Raw genomic sequence first — 23,922 nt, forward strand, 5'->3', positions numbered from 1 at the left:
TACGGCACAATCTATTTTAGAGGGGGTGTTTTAGAAGAGTAAGTTGAACATGTATTTTACTATGCACTGGGTGGTTTTGATGGTGGAAATTTGTTTTGGGCGTTTTACGCATATTTTATATTTTCTGTTCGGTTGTTATTTTGAGTTTGTAAATGTATTAGTTAGCGTAATAATTTGATAATTGGTTTCACCTGTAGGAGGGCTACAGCTATATTAGCCCTGTAGTAGACCCCAGACGGGGTGGGATGTTGAGTTGGTTGGTTGTTATTTTGGAGAAAAAAAGAATTGTTGGAGAAAGAGTCAAAGTTGTGGTGTGTAAAAGTGTGCAGGGTCTGTATGTTATTGTATGGATTCAACCTGGCATCTTCTGACACCACTTTATTTTTGGAAAATAAAAATAAATTTTTGGAGTAAAGAAGCTCCCGTCTCCCTCTGTCTCCTCCACCGCCGATCATCCTTGCGACACACACACACACACACACACACACCACTCATAAAACATTAAATCTCAAACTATATACATAGTTCAACATTAAATCCCAAACTATGTACAGGAGTTAAATATTAAATCTAAAACGATGTACAATAGTGCAACATTAAATCTCAATGTTAGAAGTACTTAAGAAGTGAATAACATCTGGCTGGATAATTATCAGGAACACTGGCGGCCTCTGCTGACCCAGTGGAGGAGTGCAAAAAGCTTACAGCACCTGGTATTCCCAGGCGGTCTCCCATCCAAGTACTAACCAGGCCCGACCCTGCTTAGCTTCCGAGATCGGACGAGATCGGGCGTTCTCAGGGTGGTATGGCCGTAAGCGAGAGCAGCCGCAAGAAAATGGCCTTTTGAAGTTAATACAACTCAAACTTATTTTCTTGAAACATTTATTCTGGTGGAGGTTGTCCATTTTGCTTTGTCACAGTCCAAACGTCAATGTTGGAGCAGCCTCCAATCCATTCCCCCCAAAAAGAAAAGGCTATATAGCCTATGAGCGTCATATCATCAAATCTGCCTAGAACAGATCTTGGATGAGAGGTGAAACGTCTTCAAACAAATCAAACAAGATTCAACTCCGATAAATGAAATCAAGTTAAACGCAATGTGCCATGGCCGGGAATCGATCCCGGGCCGGTGCGGGCCAGTCGAGATTTGCTGTAACAGACAACCTGATTGAAACCTCCTGAAGACCCCAGAGGGAGAGTTCGAATCCCGCTTTGGGCATTATCAAACGGAAGATATTTGGTTGAAAAATTCACGATCATAAAAATGTTTAAAGAGCAAAGCAGTGTCTGTGAGGTTTATGAGCCACAAATGCTGCTCTCTTTAGGAGCACAGCAGTCTATTAAACTGTAGTTTGTGTCATAGCATAGTTTTATTGACAAATTCTAAATTGCAAGTCGCAGATATGAACAGGGAAATGCTACGTTATCTGCTTATTCTGTTACAAATATTCTGATGAGATAGGTGTGGAGTTAATTCAGTTGGGGATAGACAGATGGAATATTAGTGTTGTTAGGATGATACTTGAGTTCTTTAGATATTGTTTTCAATTCCGGACTCTGCCGCCTTGAGTTGGCTTTTGCGAAGACAGAAATGTTGACAATAGTGTGGACCAAAGTGGGAAATTCAATTTTATTTAAACACAAACACACGTACACAGACACACACACGCACGGAGTGAGCCGTGCCACTTACGCCGACACGTTTGCATTTCATTTCCATTCCGTTCTGTCTTGGTTTACTCGGTTGAAGCATTTCACACACACCACTTTTTACCATAGCTTCTTATTGGAATACATTGTAGCCGACATGCACGGCATGGCCAACCGGCATTTATGTTACAATTATTTCCACCCAAGTAAACAACGCGCGTCATATTGCCTCACCGCGTCACCTCCCGTCTGTTTAACGTTGCCCAAAGAATCACACTCACGCTATGGCTGTTTAAAAGCATCGAGGTTTATTTGTTTGTCATTTATCAAAAGCACCAATATTTCAATAGCTCACCAGCAGGACATACTTCCTGGTTCGGGGAAACCGATGGACTGCTCAATGATTGTATACATGGAGGGGTTTCGCGAGGTGCTACGGCACAATCTATTTTAGCGGGGGTGTTTTATAAGAGTAAGTTGAACATGTATTTTACTATGCACTGGGTGGTTTTGATGGTTGAAATTTGTTTTGGGCGTTTTACGCATATTTTATATTTTCTGTTCGGTTGTTATTTTGAGTTTGTAAATGTATTAGTTAGCGTAATAATTTTGATAATTGGTTTCACCTGTAGGAGGGCTACAGCTATATTAGCCCTGTAGTAGACCCCAGACGGGGTGGGATGTTGAGTTGGTTGGTTGTTATTTTGGAGAAAAAAAGAATTGTTGGAGAAAGAGTCAAAGTTGTGGTGTGTAAAAGTGTGCAGGGTCTGTATGTTATTGTATGGATTCAACCTGGCATCTTCTGACACCACTTTATTTTTGGAAAATAAAAATAAATTTTTGGAGTAAAGAAGCTCCCGTCTCCCTCTGTCTCCTCCACCGCCGATCATCCTTGCGACACACACACACACACACACACACTCATAAAACATTAAATCTCAAACTATATACATAGTTCAACATTAAATCCCAAACTATGTACAGGAGTTAAATATTAAATCTAAAACGATGTACAATAGTGCAACATTAAATCTCAATGTTAGAAGTACTTAAGAAGTGAATAACATCTGGCTGGATAATTATCAGGAACACTGGCGGCCTCTGCTGACCCAGTGGAGGAGTGCAAAAAGCTTACAGCACCTGGTATTCCCAGGCGGTCTCCCATCCAAGTACTAACCAGGCCCGACCCTGCTTAGCTTCCGAGATCGGACGAGATCGGGCGTTCTCAGGGTGGTATGGCCGTAAGCGAGAGCAGCCGCAAGAAAATGGCCTTTTGAAGTTAATACAACTCAAACTTATTTTCTTGAAACATTTATTCTGGTGGAGGTTGTCCATTTTGCTTTGTCACAGTCCAAACGTCAATGTTGGAGCAGCCTCCAATCCATTCCCCCCAAAAAGAAAAGGCTATATAGCCTATGAGCGTCATATCATCAAATCTGCCTAGAACGGATCTTGGATGAGAGGTGAAACGTCTTCAAACAAATCAAACAAGATTCAACTCCGATAAATGAAATCAAGTTAAACGCAATGTGCCATGGCCGGGAATCGATCCCGGGCCGGTGCGGGCCAGTCGAGATTTGCTGTAACAGACAACCTGATTGAAACCTCCTGAAGACCCCAGAGGGAGAGTTCGAATCCCGCTTTGGGCATTATCAAACGGAAGATATTTGATTGAAAAATTCACGATCATAAAAATGTTTAAAGAGCAAAGCAGTGTCTGTGAGGTTTATGAGCCACAAATGCTGCTCTCTTTAGGAGCACAGCAGTCTATTAAACTGTAGTTTGTGTCATAGCATAGTTTTATTGACAAATTCTAAATTGCAAGTCGCAGATATGAACAGGGAAATGCTACGTTATCTGCTTATTCTGTTACAAATATTCTGATGAGATAGGTGTGGAGTTAATTCAGTTGGGGATAGACAGATGGAATATTAGTGTTGTTAGGATGATACTTGAGTTCTTTAGATATTGTTTTCAATTCCGGACTCTGCCGCCTTGAGTTGGCTTTTGCGAAGACAGAAATGTTGACAATAGTGTGGACCAAAGTGGGAAATTCAATTTTATTTAAACACAAACACACGTACACAGACACACACACGCACGGAGTGAGCCGTGCCACTTACGCCGACACGTTTGCATTTCATTTCCATTCCGTTCTGTCTTGGTTTACTCGGTTGAAGCATTTCACACACACCACTTTTTACCATAGCTTCTTATTGGAATACATTGTAGCCGACATGCACGGCATGGCCAACCGGCATTTATGTTACAATTATTTCCACCCAAGTAAACAACGCGCGTCATATTGCCTCACCGCGTCACCTCCCGTCTGTTTAACGTTGCCCAAAGAATCACACTCACGCTATGGCTGTTTAAAAGCATCGAGGTTTATTTGTTTGTCATTTATCAAAAGCACCAATATTTCAATAGCTCACCAGCAGGACATACTTCCTGGTTCGGGGAAACCGATGGACTGCTCAATGATTGTATACATGGAGGGGTTTCGCGAGGTGCTACGGCACAATCTATTTTAGCGGGGGTGTTTTATAAGAGTAAGTTGAACATGTATTTTACTATGCACTGGGTGGTTTTGATGGTTGAAATTTGTTTTGGGCGTTTTACGCATATTTTATATTTTCTGTTCGGTTGTTATTTTGAGTTTGTAAATGTATTAGTTAGCGTAATAATTTTGATAATTGGTTTCACCTGTAGGAGGGCTACAGCTATATTAGCCCTGTAGTAGACCCCAGACGGGGTGGGATGTTGAGTTGGTTGGTTGTTATTTTGGAGAAAAAAAGAATTGTTGGAGAAAGAGTCAAAGTTGTGGTGTGTAAAAGTGTGCAGGGTCTGTATGTTATTGTATGGATTCAACCTGGCATCTTCTGACACCACTTTATTTTTGGAAAATAAAAATAAATTTTTGGAGTAAAGAAGCTCCCGTCTCCCTCTGTCTCCTCCACCGCCGATCATCCTTGCGACACACACACACACACACACACACACACTCATAAAACATTAAATCTCAAACTATATACATAGTTCAACATTAAATCCCAAACTATGTACAGGAGTTAAATATTAAATCTAAAACGATGTACAATAGTGCAACATTAAATCTCAATGTTAGAAGTACTTAAGAAGTGAATAACATCTGGCTGGATAATTATCAGGAACACTGGCGGCCTCTGCTGACCCAGTGGAGGAGTGCAAAAAGCTTACAGCACCTGGTATTCCCAGGCGGTCTCCCATCCAAGTACTAACCAGGCCCGACCCTGCTTAGCTTCCGAGATCGGACGAGATCGGGCGTTCTCAGGGTGGTATGGCCGTAAGCGAGAGCAGCCGCAAGAAAATGGCCTTTTGAAGTTAATACAACTCAAACTTATTTTCTTGAAACATTTATTCTGGTGGAGGTTGTCCATTTTGCTTTGTCACAGTCCAAACGTCAATGTTGGAGCAGCCTCCAATCCATTCCCCCCAAAAAGAAAAGGCTATATAGCCTATGAGCGTCATATCATCAAATCTGCCTAGAACGGATCTTGGATGAGAGGTGAAACGTCTTCAAACAAATCAAACAAGATTCAACTCCGATAAATGAAATCAAGTTAAACGCAATGTGCCATGGCCGGGAATCGATCCCGGGCCGGTGCGGGCCAGTCGAGATTTGCTGTAACAGACAACCTGATTGAAACCTCCTGAAGACCCCAGAGGGAGAGTTCGAATCCCGCTTTGGGCATTATCAAACGGAAGATATTTGGTTGAAAAATTCACGATCATAAAAATGTTTAAAGAGCAAAGCAGTGTCTGTGAGGTTTATGAGCCACAAATGCTGCTCTCTTTAGGAGCACAGCAGTCTATTAAACTGTAGTTTGTGTCATAGCATAGTTTTATTGACAAATTCTAAATTGCAAGTCGCAGATATGAACAGGGAAATGCTACGTTATCTGCTTATTCTGTTACAAATATTCTGATGAGATAGGTGTGGAGTTAATTCAGTTGGGGATAGACAGATGGAATATTAGTGTTGTTAGGATGATACTTGAGTTCTTTAGATATTGTTTTCAATTCCGGACTCTGCCGCCTTGAGTTGGCTTTTGCGAAGACAGAAATGTTGACAATAGTGTGGACCAAAGTGGGAAATTCAATTTTATTTAAACACAAACACACGTACACAGACACACACACGCACGGAGTGAGCCGTGCCACTTACGCCGACACGTTTGCATTTCATTTCCATTCCGTTCTGTCTTGGTTTACTCGGTTGAAGCATTTCACACACACCACTTTTTACCATAGCTTCTTATTGGAATACATTGTAGCCGACATGCACGGCATGGCCAACCGGCATTTATGTTACAATTATTTCCACCCAAGTAAACAACGCGCGTCATATTGCCTCACCGTGTCACCTCCCGTCTGTTTAACGTTGCCCAAAGAATCACACTCACGCTATGGCTGTTTAAAAGCATCGAGGTTTATTTGTTTGTCATTTATCAAAAGCACCAATATTTCAATAGCTCACCAGCAGGACATACTTCCTGGTTCGGGGAAACCGATGGACTGCTCAATGATTGTATACATGGAGGGGTTTCGCGAGGTGCTACGGCACAATCTATTTTAGCGGGGGTGTTTTATAAGAGTAAGTTGAACATGTATTTTACTATGCACTGGGTGGTTTTGATGGTTGAAATTTGTTTTGGGCGTTTTACGCATATTTTATATTTTCTGTTCGGTTGTTATTTTGAGTTTGTAAATGTATTAGTTAGCGTAATAATTTTGATAATTGGTTTCACCTGTAGGAGGGCTACAGCTATATTAGCCCTGTAGTAGACCCCAGACGGGGTGGGATGTTGAGTTGGTTGGTTGTTATTTTGGAGAAAAAAAGAATTGTTGGAGAAAGAGTCAAAGTTGTGGTGTGTAAAAGTGTGCAGGGTCTGTATGTTATTGTATGGATTCAACCTGGCATCTTCTGACACCACTTTATTTTTGGAAAATAAAAATAAATTTTTGGAGTAAAGAAGCTCCCGTCTCCCTCTGTCTCCTCCACCGCCGATCATCCTTGCCACACACACACACACACACACACTCATAAAACATTAAATCTCAAACTATATACATAGTTCAACATTAAATCCCAAACTATGTACAGGAGTTAAATATTAAATCTAAAACGATGTACAATAGTGCAACATTAAATCTCAATGTTAGAAGTACTTAAGAAGTGAATAACATCTGGCTGGATAATTATCAGGAACACTGGCGGCCTCTGCTGACCCAGTGGAGGAGTGCAAAAAGCTTACAGCACCTGGTATTCCCAGGCGGTCTCCCATCCAAGTACTAACCAGGCCCGACCCTGCTTAGCTTCCGAGATCGGACGAGATCGGGCGTTCTCAGGGTGGTATGGCCGTAAGCGAGAGCAGCCGCAAGAAAATGGCCTTTTGAAGTTAATACAACTCAAACTTATTTTCTTGAAACATTTATTCTGGTGGAGGTTGTCCATTTTGCTTTGTCACAGTCCAAACGTCAATGTTGGAGCAGCCTCCAATCCATTCCCCCCAAAAAGAAAAGGCTATATAGCCTATGAGCGTCATATCATCAAATCTGCCTAGAACGGATCTTGGATGAGAGGTGAAACGTCTTCAAACAAATCAAACAAGATTCAACTCCGATAAATGAAATCAAGTTAAACGCAATGTGCCATGGCCGGGAATCGATCCCGGGCCGGTGCGGGCCAGTCGAGATTTGCTGTAACAGACAACCTGATTGAAACCTCCTGAAGACCCCAGAGGGAGAGTTCGAATCCCGCTTTGGGCATTATCAAACGGAAGATATTTGATTGAAAAATTCACGATCATAAAAATGTTTAAAGAGCAAAGCAGTGTCTGTGAGGTTTATGAGCCACAAATGCTGCTCTCTTTAGGAGCACAGCAGTCTATTAAACTGTAGTTTGTGTCATAGCATAGTTTTATTGACAAATTCTAAATTGCAAGTCGCAGATATGAACAGGGAAATGCTACGTTATCTGCTTATTCTGTTACAAATATTCTGATGAGATAGGTGTGGAGTTAATTCAGTTGGGGATAGACAGATGGAATATTAGTGTTGTTAGGATGATACTTGAGTTCTTTAGATATTGTTTTCAATTCCGGACTCTGCCGCCTTGAGTTGGCTTTTGCGAAGACAGAAATGTTGACAATAGTGTGGACCAAAGTGGGAAATTCAATTTTATTTAAACACAAACACACGTACACAGACACACACACGCACGGAGTGAGCCGTGCCACTTACGCCGACACGTTTGCATTTCATTTCCATTCCGTTCTGTCTTGGTTTACTCGGTTGAAGCATTTCACACACACCACTTTTTACCATAGCTTCTTATTGGAATACATTGTAGCCGACATGCACGGCATGGCCAACCGGCATTTATGTTACAATTATTTCCACCCAAGTAAACAACGCGCGTCATATTGCCTCACCGTGTCACCTCCCGTCTGTTTAACGTTGCCCAAAGAATCACACTCACGCTATGGCTGTTTAAAAGCATCGAGGTTTATTTGTTTGTCATTTATCAAAAGCACCAATATTTCAATAGCTCACCAGCAGGACATACTTCCTGGTTCGGGGAAACCGATGGACTGCTCAATGATTGTATACATGGAGGGGTTTCGCGAGTGCTACGGCACAATCTATTTTAGCGGGGGTGTTTTATAAGAGTAAGTTGAACATGTATTTTACTATGCACTGGGTGGTTTTGATGGTTGAAATTTGTTTTGGGCGTTTTACGCATATTTTATATTTTCTGTTCGGTTGTTATTTTGAGTTTGTAAATGTATTAGTTAGCGTAATAATTTTGATAATTGGTTTCACCTGTAGGAGGGCTACAGCTATATTAGCCCTGTAGTAGACCCCAGACGGGGTGGGATGTTGAGTTGGTTGGTTGTTATTTTGGAGAAAAAAAGAATTGTTGGAGAAAGAGTCAAAGTTGTGGTGTGTAAAAGTGTGCAGGGTCTGTATGTTATTGTATGGATTCAACCTGGCATCTTCTGACACCACTTTATTTTTGGAAAATAAAAATAAATTTTTGGAGTAAAGAAGCTCCCGTCTCCCTCTGTCTCCTCCACCGCCGATCATCCTTGCGACACACACACACACACACACTCATAAAACATTAAATCTCAAACTATATACATAGTTCAACATTAAATCCCAAACTATGTACAGGAGTTAAATATTAAATCTAAAACGATGTACAATAGTGCAACATTAAATCTCAATGTTAGAAGTACTTAAGAAGTGAATAACATCTGGCTGGATAATTATCAGGAACACTGGCGGCCTCTGCTGACCCAGTGGAGGAGTGCAAAAAGCTTACAGCACCTGGTATTCCCAGGCGGTCTCCCATCCAAGTACTAACCAGGCCCGACCCTGCTTAGCTTCCGAGATCGGACGAGATCGGGCGTTCTCAGGGTGGTATGGCCGTAAGCGAGAGCAGCCGCAAGAAAATGGCCTTTTGAAGTTAATACAACTCAAACTTATTTTCTTGAAACATTTATTCTGGTGGAGGTTGTCCATTTTGCTTTGTCACAGTCCAAACGTCAATGTTGGAGCAGCCTCCAATCCATTCCCCCCAAAAAGAAAAGGCTATATAGCCTATGAGCGTCATATCATCAAATCTGCCTAGAACAGATCTTGGATGAGAGGTGAAACGTCTTCAAACAAATCAAACAAGATTCAACTCCGATAAATGAAATCAAGTTAAACGCAATGTGCCATGGCCGGGAATCGATCCCGGGCCGGTGCGGGCCAGATTTGCTGTAACAGACAACCTGATTGAAACCTCCTGAAGACCCCAGAGGGAGAGTTCGAATCCCGCTTTGGGCATTATCAAACGGAAGATATTTGATTGAAAAATTCACGATCATAAAAATGTTTAAAGAGCAAAGCAGTGTCTGTGAGGTTTATGAGCCACAAATGCTGCTCTCTTTAGGAGCACAGCAGTCTATTAAACTGTAGTTTGTGTCATAGCATAGTTTTATTGACAAATTCTAAATTGCAAGTCGCAGATATGAACAGGGAAATGCTACGTTATCTGCTTATTCTGTTACAAATATTCTGATGAGATAGGTGTGGAGTTAATTCAGTTGGGGATAGACAGATGGAATATTAGTGTTGTTAGGATGATACTTGAGTTCTTTAGATATTGTTTTCAATTCCGGACTCTGCCGCCTTGAGTTGGCTTTTGCGAAGACAGAAATGTTGACAATAGTGTGGACCAAAGTGGGAAATTCAATTTTATTTAAACACAAACACACGTACACAGACACACACACGCACGGAGTGAGCCGTGCCACTTACGCCGACACGTTTGCATTTCATTTCCATTCCGTTCTGTCTTGGTTTACTCGGTTGAAGCATTTCACACACACCACTTTTTACCATAGCTTCTTATTGGAATACATTGTAGCCGACATGCACGGCATGGCCAACCGGCATTTATGTTACAATTATTTCCACCCAAGTAAACAACGCGCGTCATATTGCCTCACCGCGTCACCTCCCGTCTGTTTAACGTTGCCCAAAGAATCACACTCACGCTATGGCTGTTTAAAAGCATCGAGGTTTATTTGTTTGTCATTTATCAAAAGCACCAATATTTCAATAGCTCACCAGCAGGACATACTTCCTGGTTCGGGGAAACCGATGGACTGCTCAATGATTGTATACATGGAGGGGTTTCGCGAGGTGCTACGGCACAATCTATTTTAGCGGGGGTGTTTTAGAAGAGTAAGTTGAACATGTATTTTACTATGCACTGGGTGGTTTTGATGGTGGAAATTTGTTTTGGGCGTTTTACGCATATTTTATATTTTCTGTTCGGTTGTTATTTTGAGTTTGTAAATGTATTAGTTAGCGTAATAATTTTGATAATTGGTTTCACCTGTAGGAGGGCTACAGCTATATTAGCCCTGTAGTAGACCCCAGACGGGGTGGGATGTTGAGTTGGTTGGTTGTTATTTTGGAGAAAAAAAGAATTGTTGGAGAAAGAGTCAAAGTTGTGGTGTGTAAAAGTGTGCAGGGTCTGTATGTTATTGTATGGATTCAACCTGGCATCTTCTGACACCACTTTATTTTTGGAAAATAAAAATAAATTTTTGGAGTAAAGAAGCTCCCGTCTCCCTCTGTCTCCTCCACCGCCGATCATCCTTGCGACACACACACACACACACACTCATAAAACATTAAATCTCAAACTATATACATAGTTCAACATTAAATCCCAAACTATGTACAGGAGTTAAATATTAAATCTAAAACGATGTACAATAGTGCAACATTAAATCTCAATGTTAGAAGTACTTAAGAAGTGAATAACATCTGGCTGGATAATTATCAGGAACACTGGCGGCCTCTGCTGACCCAGTGGAGGAGTGCAAAAAGCTTACAGCACCTGGTATTCCCAGGCGGTCTCCCATCCAAGTACTAACCAGGCCCGACCCTGCTTAGCTTCCGAGATCGGACGAGATCGGGCGTTCTCAGGGTGGTATGGCCGTAAGCGAGAGCAGCCGCAAGAAAATGGCCTTTTGAAGTTAATACAACTCAAACTTATTTTCTTGAAACATTTATTCTGGTGGAGGTTGTCCATTTTGCTTTGTCACAGTCCAAACGTCAATGTTGGAGCAGCCTCCAATCCATTCCCCCCAAAAAGAAAAGGCTATATAGCCTATGAGCGTCATATCATCAAATCTGCCTAGAACGGATCTTGGATGAGAGGTGAAACGTCATCAAACAAGATTCAACTCCGATAAATGAAATCAAGTTAAACGCAATGTGCCATGGCCGGGAATCGATCCCGGGCCGGTGCGGGCCAGTCGAGATTTGCTGTAACAGACAACCTGATTGAAACCTCCTGAAGACCCCAGAGGGAGAGTTCGAATCCCGCTTTGGGCATTATCAAACGGAAGATATTTGATTGAAAAATTCACGATCATAAAAATGTTTAAAGAGCAAAGCAGTGTCTGTGAGGTTTATGAGCCACAAATGCTGCTCTCTTTAGGAGCACAGCAGTCTATTAAACTGTAGTTTGTGTCATAGCATAGTTTTATTGACAAATTCTAAATTGCAAGTCGCAGATATGAACAGGGAAATGCTACGTTATCTGCTTATTCTGTTACAAATAATGTGATGAGATAGGTGTGGAGTTAATTCAGTTGGGGATAGACAGATGGAATATTAGTGTTGTTAGGATGATACTTGAGTTCTTTAGATATTGTTTTCAATTCCGGACTCTGCCGCCTTGAGTTGGCTTTTGCGAAGACAGAAATGTTGACAATAGTGTGGACCAAAGTGGGAAATTCAATTTTATTTAAACACAAACACACGTACACAGACACACACACGCACGGAGTGAGCCGTGCCACTTACGCCGACACGTTTGCATTTCATTTCCATTCCGTTCTGTCTTGGTTTACTCGGTTGAAGCATTTCACACACACCACTTTTTACCATAGCTTCTTATTGGAATACATTGTAGCCGACATGCACGGCATGGCCAACCGGCATTTATGTTACAATTATTTCCACCCAAGTAAACAACGCGCGTCATATTGCCTCACCGTGTCACCTCCCGTCTGTTTAACGTTGCCCAAAGAATCACACTCACGCTATGGCTGTTTAAAAGCATCGAGGTTTATTTGTTTGTCATTTATCAAAAGCACCAATATTTCAATAGCTCACCAGCAGGACATACTTCCTGGTTCGGGGAAACCAATGGACTGCTCAATGGTTGTATACATGGAGGGGTTTCGCGAGTGCTACGGCACAATCTATTTTAGCGGGGGTGTTTTATAAGAGTAAGTTGAACATGTATTTTACTATGCACTGGGTGGTTTTGATGGTTGAAATTTGTTTTGGGCGTTTTACGCATATTTTATATTTTCTGTTCGGTTGTTATTTTGAGTTTGTAAATGTATTAGTTAGCGTAATAATTTTGATAATTGGTTTCACATGTAGGAGGGCTACAGCTATATTAGCCCTGTAGTAGACCCCAGACGGGGTGGGATGTTGAGTTGGTTGGTTGTTATTTTGGAGAAAAAAAGAATTGTTGGAGAAAGAGTCAAAGTTGTGGTGTGTAAAAGTGTGCAGGGTCTGTATGTTATTGTATGGATTCAACCTGGCATCTTCTGACACCACTTTATTTTTGGAAAATAAAAATAAATTTTTGGAGTAAAGAAGCTCCCGTCTCCCTCTGTCTCCTCCACCGCCGATCATCCTTGCCACACACACACACACACACTCATAAAACATTAAATCTCAAACTATATACATAGTTCAACATTAAATCCCAAACTATGTACAGGAGTTAAATATTAAATCTAAAACGATGTACAATAGTGCAACATTAAATCTCAATGTTAGAAGTACTTAAGAAGTGAATAACATCTGGCTGGATAATTATCAGGAACACTGGCGGCCTCTGCTGACCCAGTGGAGGAGTGCAAAAAGCTTACAGCACCTGGTATTCCCAGGCGGTCTCCCATCCAAGTACTAACCAGGCCCGACCCTGCTTAGCTTCCGAGATCGGACGAGATCGGGCGTTCTCAGGGTGGTATGGCCGTAAGCGAGAGCAGCCGCAAGAAAATGGCCTTTTGAAGTTAATACAACTCAAACTTATTTTCTTGAAACATTTATTCTGGTGGAGGTTGTCCATTTTGCTTTGTCACAGTCCAAACGTCAATGTTGGAGCAGCCTCCAATCCATTCCCCCCAAAAAGAAAAGGCTATATAGCCTATGAGCGTCATATCATCAAATCTGCCTAGAACGGATCTTGGATGAGAGGTGAAACGTCTTCAAACAAATCAAACAAGATTCAACTCCGATAAATGAAATCAAGTTAAACGCAATGTGCCATGGCCGGGAATCGATCCCGGGCCGGTGCGGGCCAGTCGAGATTTGCTGTAACAGACAACCTGATTGAAACCTCCTGAAGACCCCAGAGGGAGAGTTCGAATCCCGCTTTGGGCATTATCAAACGGAAGATATTTGATTGAAAAATTCACGATCATAAAAATGTTTAAAGAGCAAAGCAGTGTCTGTGAGGTTTATGAGCCACAAATGCTGCTCTCTTTAGGAGCACAGCAGTCTATTAAACTGTAGTTTGTGTCATAGCATAGTTTTATTGACAAATTCTAAATTGCAAGTCGCAGATATGAACAGGGAAATGCTACGTTATCTGCTTATTCTGTTACAAATATTCTGATGAGATAGGTGTGGAGTTAATTCAGTTGGGGATAGACAGATGGAATATTAGTGTTGTTAGGATGATACTTGAGTTCTTTAGATATTGTTTTCAATTCCGGACTCTGCCGCCTTGAGTTGGCTTTTGCGAAGACAGAAATGTTGACAATAGTGTGGACCAAAGTGGGAAATTCAATTTTATTTAAACACAAACACACGTACACAGACACACACACGCACGGAGTGAGCCGTGCCACTTACGCCGACACGTTTGCATTTCATTTCCATTCCGTTCTGTCTTGGTTTACTCGGTTGAAGCATTTCACACACACCACTTTTTACCATAGCTTCTTATTGGAATACATTGTAGCCGACATGCACGGCATGGCCAACCGGCATTTATGTTACAATTATTTCCACCCAAGTAAACAACGCGCGTCATATTGCCTCACCGTGTCACCTCCCGTCTGTTTAACGTTGCCCAAAGAATCACACTCACGCTATGGCTGTTTAAAAGCATCGAGGTTTATTTGTTTGTCATTTATCAAAAGCACCAATATTTCAATAGCTCACCAGCAGGACATACTTCCTGGTTCGGGGAAACCAATGGACTGCTCAATGATTGTATACATGGAGGGGTTTCGCGAGTGCTACGGCACAATCTATTTTAGCGGGGGTGTTTTATAAGAGTAAGTTGAACATGTATTTTACTATGCACTGGGTGGTTTTGATGGTTGAAATTTGTTTTGGGCGTTTTACGCATATTTTATATTTTCTGTTCGGTTGTTATTTTGAGTTTGTAAATGTATTAGTTAGCGTAATAATTTTGATAATTGGTTTCACATGTAGGAGGGCTACAGCTATATTAGCCCTGTAGTAGACCCCAGACGGGGTGGGATGTTGAGTTGGTTGGTTGTTATTTTGGAGAAAAAAAGAATTGTTGGAGAAAGAGTCAAAGTTGTGGTGTGTAAAAGTGTGCAGGGTCTGTATGTTATTGTATGGATTCAACCTGGCATCTTCTGACACCACTTTATTTTTGGAAAATAAAAATAAATTTTTGGAGTAAAGAAGCTCCCGTCTCCCTCTGTCTCCTCCACCGCCGATCATCCTTGCGACACACACACACACACTCATAAAACATTAAATCTCAAACTATATACATAGTTCAACATTAAATCCCAAACTATGTACAGGAGTTAAATATTAAATCTAAAACGATGTACAATAGTGCAACATTAAATCTCAATGTTAGAAGTACTTAAGAAGTGAATAACATCTGGCTGGATAATTATCAGGAACACTGGCGGCCTCTGCTGACCCAGTGGAGGAGTGCAAAAAGCTTACAGCACCTGGTATTCCCAGGCGGTCTCCCATCCAAGTACTAACCAGGCCCGACCCTGCTTAGCTTCCGAGATCGGACGAGATCGGGCGTTCTCAGGGTGGTATGGCCGTAAGCGAAAGCAGCTGCAAGAAAATGGCCTTTTGAAGTTAATACAACTCAAACTTATTTTCTTGAAACATTTATTCTGGTGGAGGTTGTCCATTTTGCTTTGTCACAGTCCAAACGTCAATGTTGGAGCAGCCTCCAATCCATTCCCCCCAAAAAGAAAAGGCTATATAACCTATGAGCGTCATATCATCAAATCTGCCTAGAACGGCTCTTGGATGAGAGGTGAAACGTCTTCAAAAAAATCAAACAAGATTCAACTCCGATAAATGAAATCAACTTAAAAGCAATGTGCCATGGCCGGGAATCGATCCCGGGCCGGTGCGGGCCAGTCGAGATTTGCTGTAACAGACAACCTGATTGAAACCTCCTGAAGACCCCAGAGGGAGAGTTCGAATCCCGCTTTGGGCATTATCAAACGGAAGATATTTCATTGAAAAATTCACGATCATAAAAATGTTTAAAGAGCAAAGCAGTGTCTGTGAGGTTTATGAGCCACAAATGCTGCTCTTTTTGGAAGCACAGCAGTCTATTAAACTGTAGTTTGTGTCATAGCATAGTTTTATTGACAAATTCTAAATTGCAAGTCGCAGATATGAACAGGGAAATGCTACGTTATCTGCTTATTCTGTTACAAATAATCTGATGAGATAGGTGTGGAGTTAATTCAGTTGGGGATAGACAGATGGAATATTAGTGTTGTTAGGATGATACTTGAGTTCTTTAGATATTGTTTTCAATTCAGGACTCTGCCGCCTTGAGTTGGCTTTTGCGAGGACAGAAATGTTGACAATAGTGTGGACCAAAGTGGGAAATTCAATTTTATTTAAACACAAACACACGTACACAGACACACACACGCACGGAGTGAGCCGTGCCACTTACGCCGAAAGTCAAAGTTGTGGTGTGTAAAAGTGTGCAGGGTCTGTATGTTATTGTATGGATTCAACCTGGCATCTTCTGACACCACTTTATTTTTGGAAAATAAAAATAAATTTTTGGAGTAAAGAAGCTCCCGTCTCCCTCTGTCTCCTCCACCGCCCATCATCCTTGCAACACACACACACACACACACATACTTGGCTTTATCAACCTGTGAGGGCACAATTCCCCCATTCTTTGTGAGGACCACCTTTTCCACTGATGTTACAATACTGCAAAATAAAAAAGTTTCACAAGATGGGAGTATAGAGCCAGACTGTAACTTCAAATGTGAGAAAACACAACGTTAAAAAAACGAAACAATTCCTGACCAACTTGTGAGGACCATCCTTTGTTACTAGGTAGATTTCGGATAGAGGAAGTGTGTTTCCTCACTGTTTCTACTCAATTAAATATCAAGAAATTTTAATAATGCAAGTGTGGATTTTTTTGTTTTCATATGAAGATTCATATTTAGTTGTTAGCATTATATATCATGTAATTCTTGTGTTGGTATTAATTACTTCTTGAATATTTATTAATAAAATTATATTTTTATTAATTATAATATTTAAATTATAACATTGTTCTGAACTTATAAATGTGGATTTTTGGCATCAATATGTTTACTGTTACATTTGTGTCTTCTTCAATTTTAAATCTGTTCCAGTAAAATACAAAGATGTATGTCCAATTTTATTGAACACATCTTTGCTGAGAGAAAGAGCTGCCCAGGTGCTTAATTGATTGAATGGGCACCTTCTATGAAGTGTCAGAGTCTTAGTCTTATTTTATCATTCATATAAGAAAGTTTAAAAATAAAATTATTTTATCCAACATATTCAACAATTCTAAACAACAACAACACTAAAACAGTTACATAATAAAACTTCAAAATCTCTTGTAAACAAAAAAATCTTATCTGCTAATTTAAAAAAAAGAGGGCAGAGAAAAAATTCTGCAGGACCTTATTAATTAAAGTGAACATTAGCCCTCCGTTTCTCACTTGCAATCCTATTGTGAACCTGATATTTAACACCTTTCCATGTGCGTTGGCGGAGAACTGGTTCTGCCTCAAGCGCATCAAGACACAATTGTTTTCCAGGAACTTTCTGCAAAATGATGTTGGTCTCTAACTGTCTCCAGACAGCTGCCTTCTCTTCTTCACTCCAAGGTCTCCGTTTTCGGATGTCTGTAGCTGCAACAGAAATTAAACTTTGTAGTTACTGTAAATCTAGTATATCATCTCGTATATCAACTTAACGTTTTTTACTGATTTGTCTGTAGGATTAGACCTTCATTGCTCTCTTGTCCTCTCTCCTCTGATCCCCCCTGTCTTGTCACCTCTTTCTCTCTTCCATGGTCTCCCTCTCATCTCCCTCTTTTCTCTCTCCTTCTATCTTCCCTCTCATATTCTACCATATCCTCTCTCCCACCATCTTATTTGTAGAGTTTGAATCATCCATTAACCCATAAATTCTGTAGTTTTTATATTTATCTATCTGCTGGTATCACTGGCTCCATAGTTACAGCCTGACTTTTGACCCCAATGACTCTTTTTTAGATCTACGTATTTTGGTAACAAACATAACAGTTTTAACATATTTATTGCTCTCCTCATTGTCTTTTCCCTGTCCTGTTTGCCCTATGTAAAAGTGAGTTTTTCCTGCCACTGTTGCTTGCTGGGGAGTCTCAAATGCCTCAAGAAAATCTAGATAACAATGATGCCCACAAGACAAAGGAGAGCCAGAACAACTCTACCTGGCAATTTTGACAGTTCTAGAACATAACTGTTGTCTTCTTCTGCAATCAATAGCAATTGTTCTGCAATAAAAGTGTTAAGTATTTTAGATGAGAATTAACTACAAAAAACACAATTAGAATCTTACAGTACGGACATTAAAAGAAAGTTTTGGTCATACCATCTGAATCTTCAGTGATATTTTTCTCTTCTTTCCAAAAGGCTTTGTGATATAGAAATTAAAACATTATTAATTTTAAATTCGTTATGATTGAGTAATTTCAATATTAATGAAATCTAAATGTCAACATTACCTGCGCGGAGGATGAGCATGCAGGTGTTTAGTTTTCCTCATCTTTTTCTTGGGCACATCTGAGTTTGGTAATATTATAGTATTTAATAATTTTGTTATAAATCCTTCTAAACAAGAAACCAAAGTAGAAGTGAAAACTACAGGGCAGTTAGCATAATCTTTACCTGTGCTCTTGGAGAGATCTAATGGCTCTGTGGAATTAGTGGATATTTTTTTTAAATTTATTAGATTAACTACACTTGATATTGAAAAATAACATACATGACATGTGAAATATTCAGAAAATACAGGGAAAAATGCAGATGTAAAGCAGAAAAACTGTACAACAGACAAGTAGACAGAAGCTTACCTGTTTCAGGTACTTCGAACCACATGACTCCTGCAGTTAAAGCCTGCTTATTACGTCTACTTCCTCTATAAAAACAAACAAACAAACAATCATACAGTGTATTTTCACTCATAATATTATAATAAAACATGGATTGATCTTTATACTTACGCAAACCGCACAAAAAGACAATTTGATACTATTCACATATTACAATCATAGTTCCACTGTTTTTCCACATCCTAGCCAATAACAGAGCAATTACTCACAAACTAGCTGGCAATAGCAATATAATTACTAATTCTTAATCACAGTGTCAGTTTAACATCATAGGAATTCTGCATAACTAATTATTAAAAACACAAAAAAGCCATCATAAGATCAAAAAAAATGTCTTACCGTAGTAAGTTTAAGACAATCTTTCTCCGTCTCTCGCAAAGAGGTGCAGTGCGGGCACTTCTGTGATAGATTTAAGTGTAGTGGGAAAGATGCATATTATGTGGAACTGAATGACGGGGAAAATTTATTTATAAAATTTTTAAACTGATTGATGCTCATGAAGTAATTGAACTGTCCAGAAAATGTTTAATTTTAATGTAAAAGTATTTAAAGGCAATCAATTATTTAGTTAAATTAATCCAGGATCAGCAACGGGCATATTCCCCATGTCCTTGAACGCATCTTCACGTGAAGCGCACATACTGCCCAGGTGCTTAATTGATTACCCTAAAGACACCCCCTAAAGGGATCAATAAAGTACCCTGATTCTGATTGTTTATACCGGAGGACTCTGTGTGATTGCCCACCTTGTGCAGCTTCTGTGCTGTGTGTGTAGCAGAGTGTCCCACCCCCCACCCCCATCGAAGCCCCTTGGCTCCTGCCTAACATATATTTACCCAAACATCATAGCTATGGGCTTTCGAAGGCCTGTACAGAAACAATATAGACAATGTAGTACGGTGGGTTCTTCATTTTATGGCTGATTTTTTTTTTTGCTGAACACCTCCACTTAATTCTGAGGATTTCCTCAGCTCAGAGCCTAACCCTAACATTGATGAACAAGAAGCTTTACTTTCACATAGACTGAGAAATTAAAAGCAGAACCTCGACATATTGATCAATGATCTTGACGTAAACGTGTTCAACTTCAAGAGGTTTGACATGGAGCATCCCAAACAACACAAGCTGAGTCCTCACTCCTTCATCCAAGTGGCTCTGCAGCTATCTATCAAAGAGGCAATGGGGACCTCTTCAGCTGATTGTCTAAATATGTCATATCCTGTGGAGATCCCGTTGTAGCAGCCACAGATTTGTGTTGAGTGTTCTCTAGTTGTTAGATTTGAAACTGTCACACATCAGAAACTTAACAGTGGAGGTTACAGCTCCAGTTTAAGCAGAGGCAGGCCTTTCAGAAAGGGAATTAAAAACAAAGTAAACCGCGCCGTATTGTGGTGCCATAAACTCTTTAAAATAACACGATCAAATAAAACTGTATACATTATGTTCAAGGGGAAAGGAGTGATGAATATACACACATCAAAATGAATATTTTTGCCTTATCTCCCCCCCAAAAAACAGTTTAAAAAAAAAAATATATATATATTTTACACTTCTGGTTTTTAGTAGAGCAAATAATTGTAAAATAGAACAAAACAATTTGATAAAATACATATACAATAGACACAAATAAACACAGAACTGAGTAACTCATACTGGACTATACAAATAGATAAGCAGCTTGATTGGTGCCGCCATCTCATCCTCACTATTATAATAATCAATCGGTTCCTTTCTTCACAATGTCAGTTCCATCTGCATGCTTTTAATACACCCTTGACACAAAGTGTTCAATGGTTGACAAGCACCAGCGGATGAGGGTTACTGGATGTTTGGTCGAGGTTTGAGAATAAGTTTCCCCGTATCATCACAGGACATGTTGTATTCTGCTAAAACTGTCCGACAGCGGGCAGCAATAATTGATGGTGCCACAACTCGTTTGTGTATCCCAGCAAAGAAGAGGGCTATAAGAGTGATGCAGCTTATTGTGAAGAAAGGATGATTCCACAATGAAGAAAAGAAAGAGACCTTTTGTGTATCAGGGTCTATTAACCAGTTCCAGGCCCCAGTAACCGTACACACAGACACCACAAGAAGAATCGTTCTCCACCTGCCTGTTGCCGGTTGCAAACAGGAAACATACTCTGTTAATCTCCTCTCAAAAGCCTTGAGGTCTTTGGCCTGTTCCAAAGAATTCATGCCTCCTCGTCCAAGAAGCCCAATGCTGTCTGTGACGTCACTTCCATATTTCAACTGTGTTTTTAGATGCCATCTCATCTTAACAATTAGGTTTATTACATCCCCAAACAAATAAATAGCCCAAAAAACAATTTACATTATATTACAAAATGTTGTGAATACTGAAAATGATCTTTGTACAAAATGGGGAGGGGAACCAGCTTCAAAAACAAGACTGCAATTTCTCCCATTAATCATGTTTTCTTTAATCATCACTGATGATTCAGTACTGCTATATATATAATTCAGATATATAAAAGCTGACGACCCCATGATCAACAACACTTCCATTGGTAAACAAATGTACAAGCAGAAGAAGGAACACAGAAAAGGTTTGGAAGGTCTGGTATTACATTCCATACCAGATGACCCATTTTTGGCTTTACAGCAAATCGAACTGGTTTCACAAATTTCTGAGTTTCCAACTCATCTGGTAAACTGAGAGTACGACTCGCGGACGTCTTAGTGTTGAAGTTGGGCCCATTATTAGATGGCGTTTTGTTGGGGTCTTGGCTGAAAAGTGCAGCGCCACTTTTGCTTCAGAGGCTTTTCAGAACTGAACTCAATCACAGCAGCGTCGGTACTGTGAACCTCTACAACGTGTTTTCCTTAAATATATATATATGAGTTAAAGGCCAAAGAAAGTGCTTCATAGAAGACTGAGTGTTTTAAATCACATTTGGGGAATGAAGACCTGAACTCACCTACATAAAGGTGAATTTAAAAACATATAGATGAATACTGCATATTGGATAGATAGATAGATAGATAGATAGATAGATAGATAGATAGATAGATAGATAGATAGATAGATAGATAGATATAATTTCCTATGACAAATAAAAAACAGAATCTTCAAAAAAAAGTAAAAACCAGATTTGTCAGAAAACTTTCAAAAAACCACGTTGCCACTTTTTGTCACTTCATCCTTGTTACGATATATAAACAATCGCCCGAGATCTGCCACCCTAGTTTATAATGGATCAAATGAAACAATGTAAAGACAACAGTACTACAGGAGCCTTTTTGGCCACTCGAGTGCAGATCTGTCGAATGCAAAGATGAACCTGGACTAATCCCCCCCTAGCAGAGTGTCCCCCCCCCCACCCCATCCCCCCCACCCCCACGAACCTCCTTGACTCCTGCCTAACATATATCTACCCAAACATCATAGTTATGGGCTTTCCAGCAGAGCGACCTGATTGCTACCTGCTGGGCCTTAAGATGCAGGCCATCGAGGAAGGTTAAATGTAAATGTAAATGTATTTAAAGGCAATCAATTATTTAGTTAAATTAATCCAGGATCAGCAACGGGCATATTCCCCATGTCATTGAACGCACCTTCACGTGAAGGTGATTACCCTCCCCCCCCCCCCCCCTCCCGCCAGACTGGCACCAGCGGCCTTCTGTGAAGTATCAAAGAGAAACCCAGCAGTCAGAATCTTTGAACCTGGTTTCATGGGTTCTATTTAAAAATTACCCATTTCTCCCCAAAATACATATATTGTAATTTGTGGCAATTTGGATAGCTATATTTTTTACTATTTTTGTTATCTTTAATTAAAATGGAAGGAGTTTTATCTGTCTTTCTTTAATTTTCTAGTACTTTTATGACATAATGCTAGTTTTTACTGATTTAATAATTTTAATATTATTTTTTTCAAATGGGACACATGTGTATGTACAGTATATATGTCTAAACAAGCGTCAGGGTGTTAACCTATTTAAAAAGCACCCCTTTCTGCCCAACACTTTGACTCAGCTGGCTGTAAATTTATTATGTTTATTTTAGTCATCTGGGAAAAACTCGCTATATTTCAGCAACTATGATTATTCTTAAGCGCAATCTTGGGCTGAAAGGTGACCAAGAGGCTTGCAGGCCAGAGCAGGAAGGATCCTCTTTCTGTGCATTTCACTTTCACCCAGACAGCTTAAAGTTGTACTGTAAATGCTAATCGTGATGAATTGCCAAACCATGTGCAGAGCACCAGGCGTGTGCGTCCATCACAGACCACGTGTACAGGTCTAAATTTCCCTTTTCTCACCTTGTGCAGCTTCTGCGCTGTGTGTGTAGCAGAGTGTCCCACCCCCATCAAAGCTCCTTGACTCCTGCCTAACATATATCTACCCAAACATCATAGGTATGGGCTTTCCAGCAGAGCGTCTCAAAGGCGTGTACAGAAACAGTATAGATGATGTAGTACGATGGGTTCTTCATTTTATGGCTAATTTTTTTTTGCTGAACACCTCCACTTAATTCTGAGGATTTCCTCTGGGCCTTAAGCTGCAGGCCATCGAGGAAGGTTACAGTATTCCTCAAGTTTTCATGGACACGGCCTACGGCGTGGCGACTCACTGGAAGCTCAGAACAGGGCAGGTGCCCTAACCCTAACCCTAACAACTATCAGACAGCTTATTTCAAGTGCTTCCCTTTTTTCTTCTTCTTCCTTTTAGCTGCGCGTTTCCCGCTTCAGCATTGGAGGAATATAGTCCTACCAAGGGAGCAGGCAGGGGGACAACTAATAGTTTATACAAAGAAAAAAAAAGTGGGTGCGTCTGCCGTCACAGCCCATAGCAATCTATCAGCTAAGCTGGGCCACCTGATAAGCCCACAAGACTCACAAGACTCATCTATGCTGCGCAACATTCACAACACACTTAAGAGCAAAATTCAGAGTAAAGGTGCAGTCCAAAACCCAGCTACTGCATCCAGAAGGCCATTCGGGAGGGTCACTGGCTGCAATCTAAAACCATCCTGGTAATTTCGTGATTTCATGAGTGCTTTTCTGGCATCTTCTTTGATTCTATCGATGACCAATTTATGTGAGCCATCACAGTTTCCACATCCACCTCATCACTCTCTTCCGAGTAGTCCGAAGACTCTGAATCATTTCCACCTGATTCCTTAAGCCGTTTCCTTTGGTGTCGTCGTAGTCGTCCATGATCAGTTTCATGATCTTGCTTTTGTTTCTCTCACATTTTTCTGATGTAGT

At 40.5% G+C, this 23,922-nt stretch overlaps 1 long non-coding RNA gene and 8 other non-coding genes across 9 annotated transcripts; all 9 read right to left on the reverse strand.

Annotated features, from left to right (window-relative positions):
- Positions 1–698: 698 nt before the first annotated feature.
- On the reverse strand, positions 699–817 carry LOC115247765 (5S ribosomal RNA). Its single transcript, XR_003886863.1, has one exon. It is a non-coding gene; the product is annotated as a 5S ribosomal RNA (ribosomal RNA).
- Positions 818–2,778: 1,961 nt separating this feature from the next.
- Positions 2,779–2,897, reverse strand: LOC115247776 (5S ribosomal RNA). The gene has a single exon (XR_003886874.1). It is a non-coding gene; the product is annotated as a 5S ribosomal RNA (ribosomal RNA).
- Positions 2,898–4,862: 1,965 nt separating this feature from the next.
- LOC115247787 (5S ribosomal RNA) lies at positions 4,863–4,981 on the reverse strand. Its single transcript, XR_003886885.1, has one exon. It is a non-coding gene; the product is annotated as a 5S ribosomal RNA (ribosomal RNA).
- A 1,959-nt stretch (positions 4,982–6,940) lies between these two features.
- LOC115247798 (5S ribosomal RNA) lies at positions 6,941–7,059 on the reverse strand. The gene has a single exon (XR_003886896.1). It is a non-coding gene; the product is annotated as a 5S ribosomal RNA (ribosomal RNA).
- Positions 7,060–9,015: 1,956 nt separating this feature from the next.
- LOC115247727 (5S ribosomal RNA) lies at positions 9,016–9,134 on the reverse strand. The gene has a single exon (XR_003886830.1). It is a non-coding gene; the product is annotated as a 5S ribosomal RNA (ribosomal RNA).
- Positions 9,135–11,086: 1,952 nt separating this feature from the next.
- Positions 11,087–11,205, reverse strand: LOC115247738 (5S ribosomal RNA). The gene has a single exon (XR_003886841.1). It is a non-coding gene; the product is annotated as a 5S ribosomal RNA (ribosomal RNA).
- Positions 11,206–13,150: 1,945 nt separating this feature from the next.
- On the reverse strand, positions 13,151–13,269 carry LOC115247749 (5S ribosomal RNA). Its single transcript, XR_003886852.1, has one exon. It is a non-coding gene; the product is annotated as a 5S ribosomal RNA (ribosomal RNA).
- A 1,952-nt stretch (positions 13,270–15,221) lies between these two features.
- LOC115247758 (5S ribosomal RNA) lies at positions 15,222–15,340 on the reverse strand. Its single transcript, XR_003886856.1, has one exon. It is a non-coding gene; the product is annotated as a 5S ribosomal RNA (ribosomal RNA).
- Positions 15,341–17,589: 2,249 nt separating this feature from the next.
- Positions 17,590–19,026, reverse strand: LOC115247573 (uncharacterized). Its single transcript, XR_003886616.1, has 3 exons — positions 18,308–19,026; positions 18,175–18,216; positions 17,590–18,076 (listed from the first exon to the last, which is right to left on the reverse strand). It is a non-coding gene; the product is annotated as an uncharacterized lncRNA (long non-coding RNA).
- Positions 19,027–23,922: the final 4,896 nt, after the last annotated feature.

This window comes from Takifugu rubripes, chromosome 21, assembly GCF_901000725.2.
Source record: "Takifugu rubripes chromosome 21, fTakRub1.2, whole genome shotgun sequence".
NCBI classification, from domain to species: Eukaryota; Metazoa; Chordata; class Actinopteri; order Tetraodontiformes; family Tetraodontidae; genus Takifugu; species Takifugu rubripes.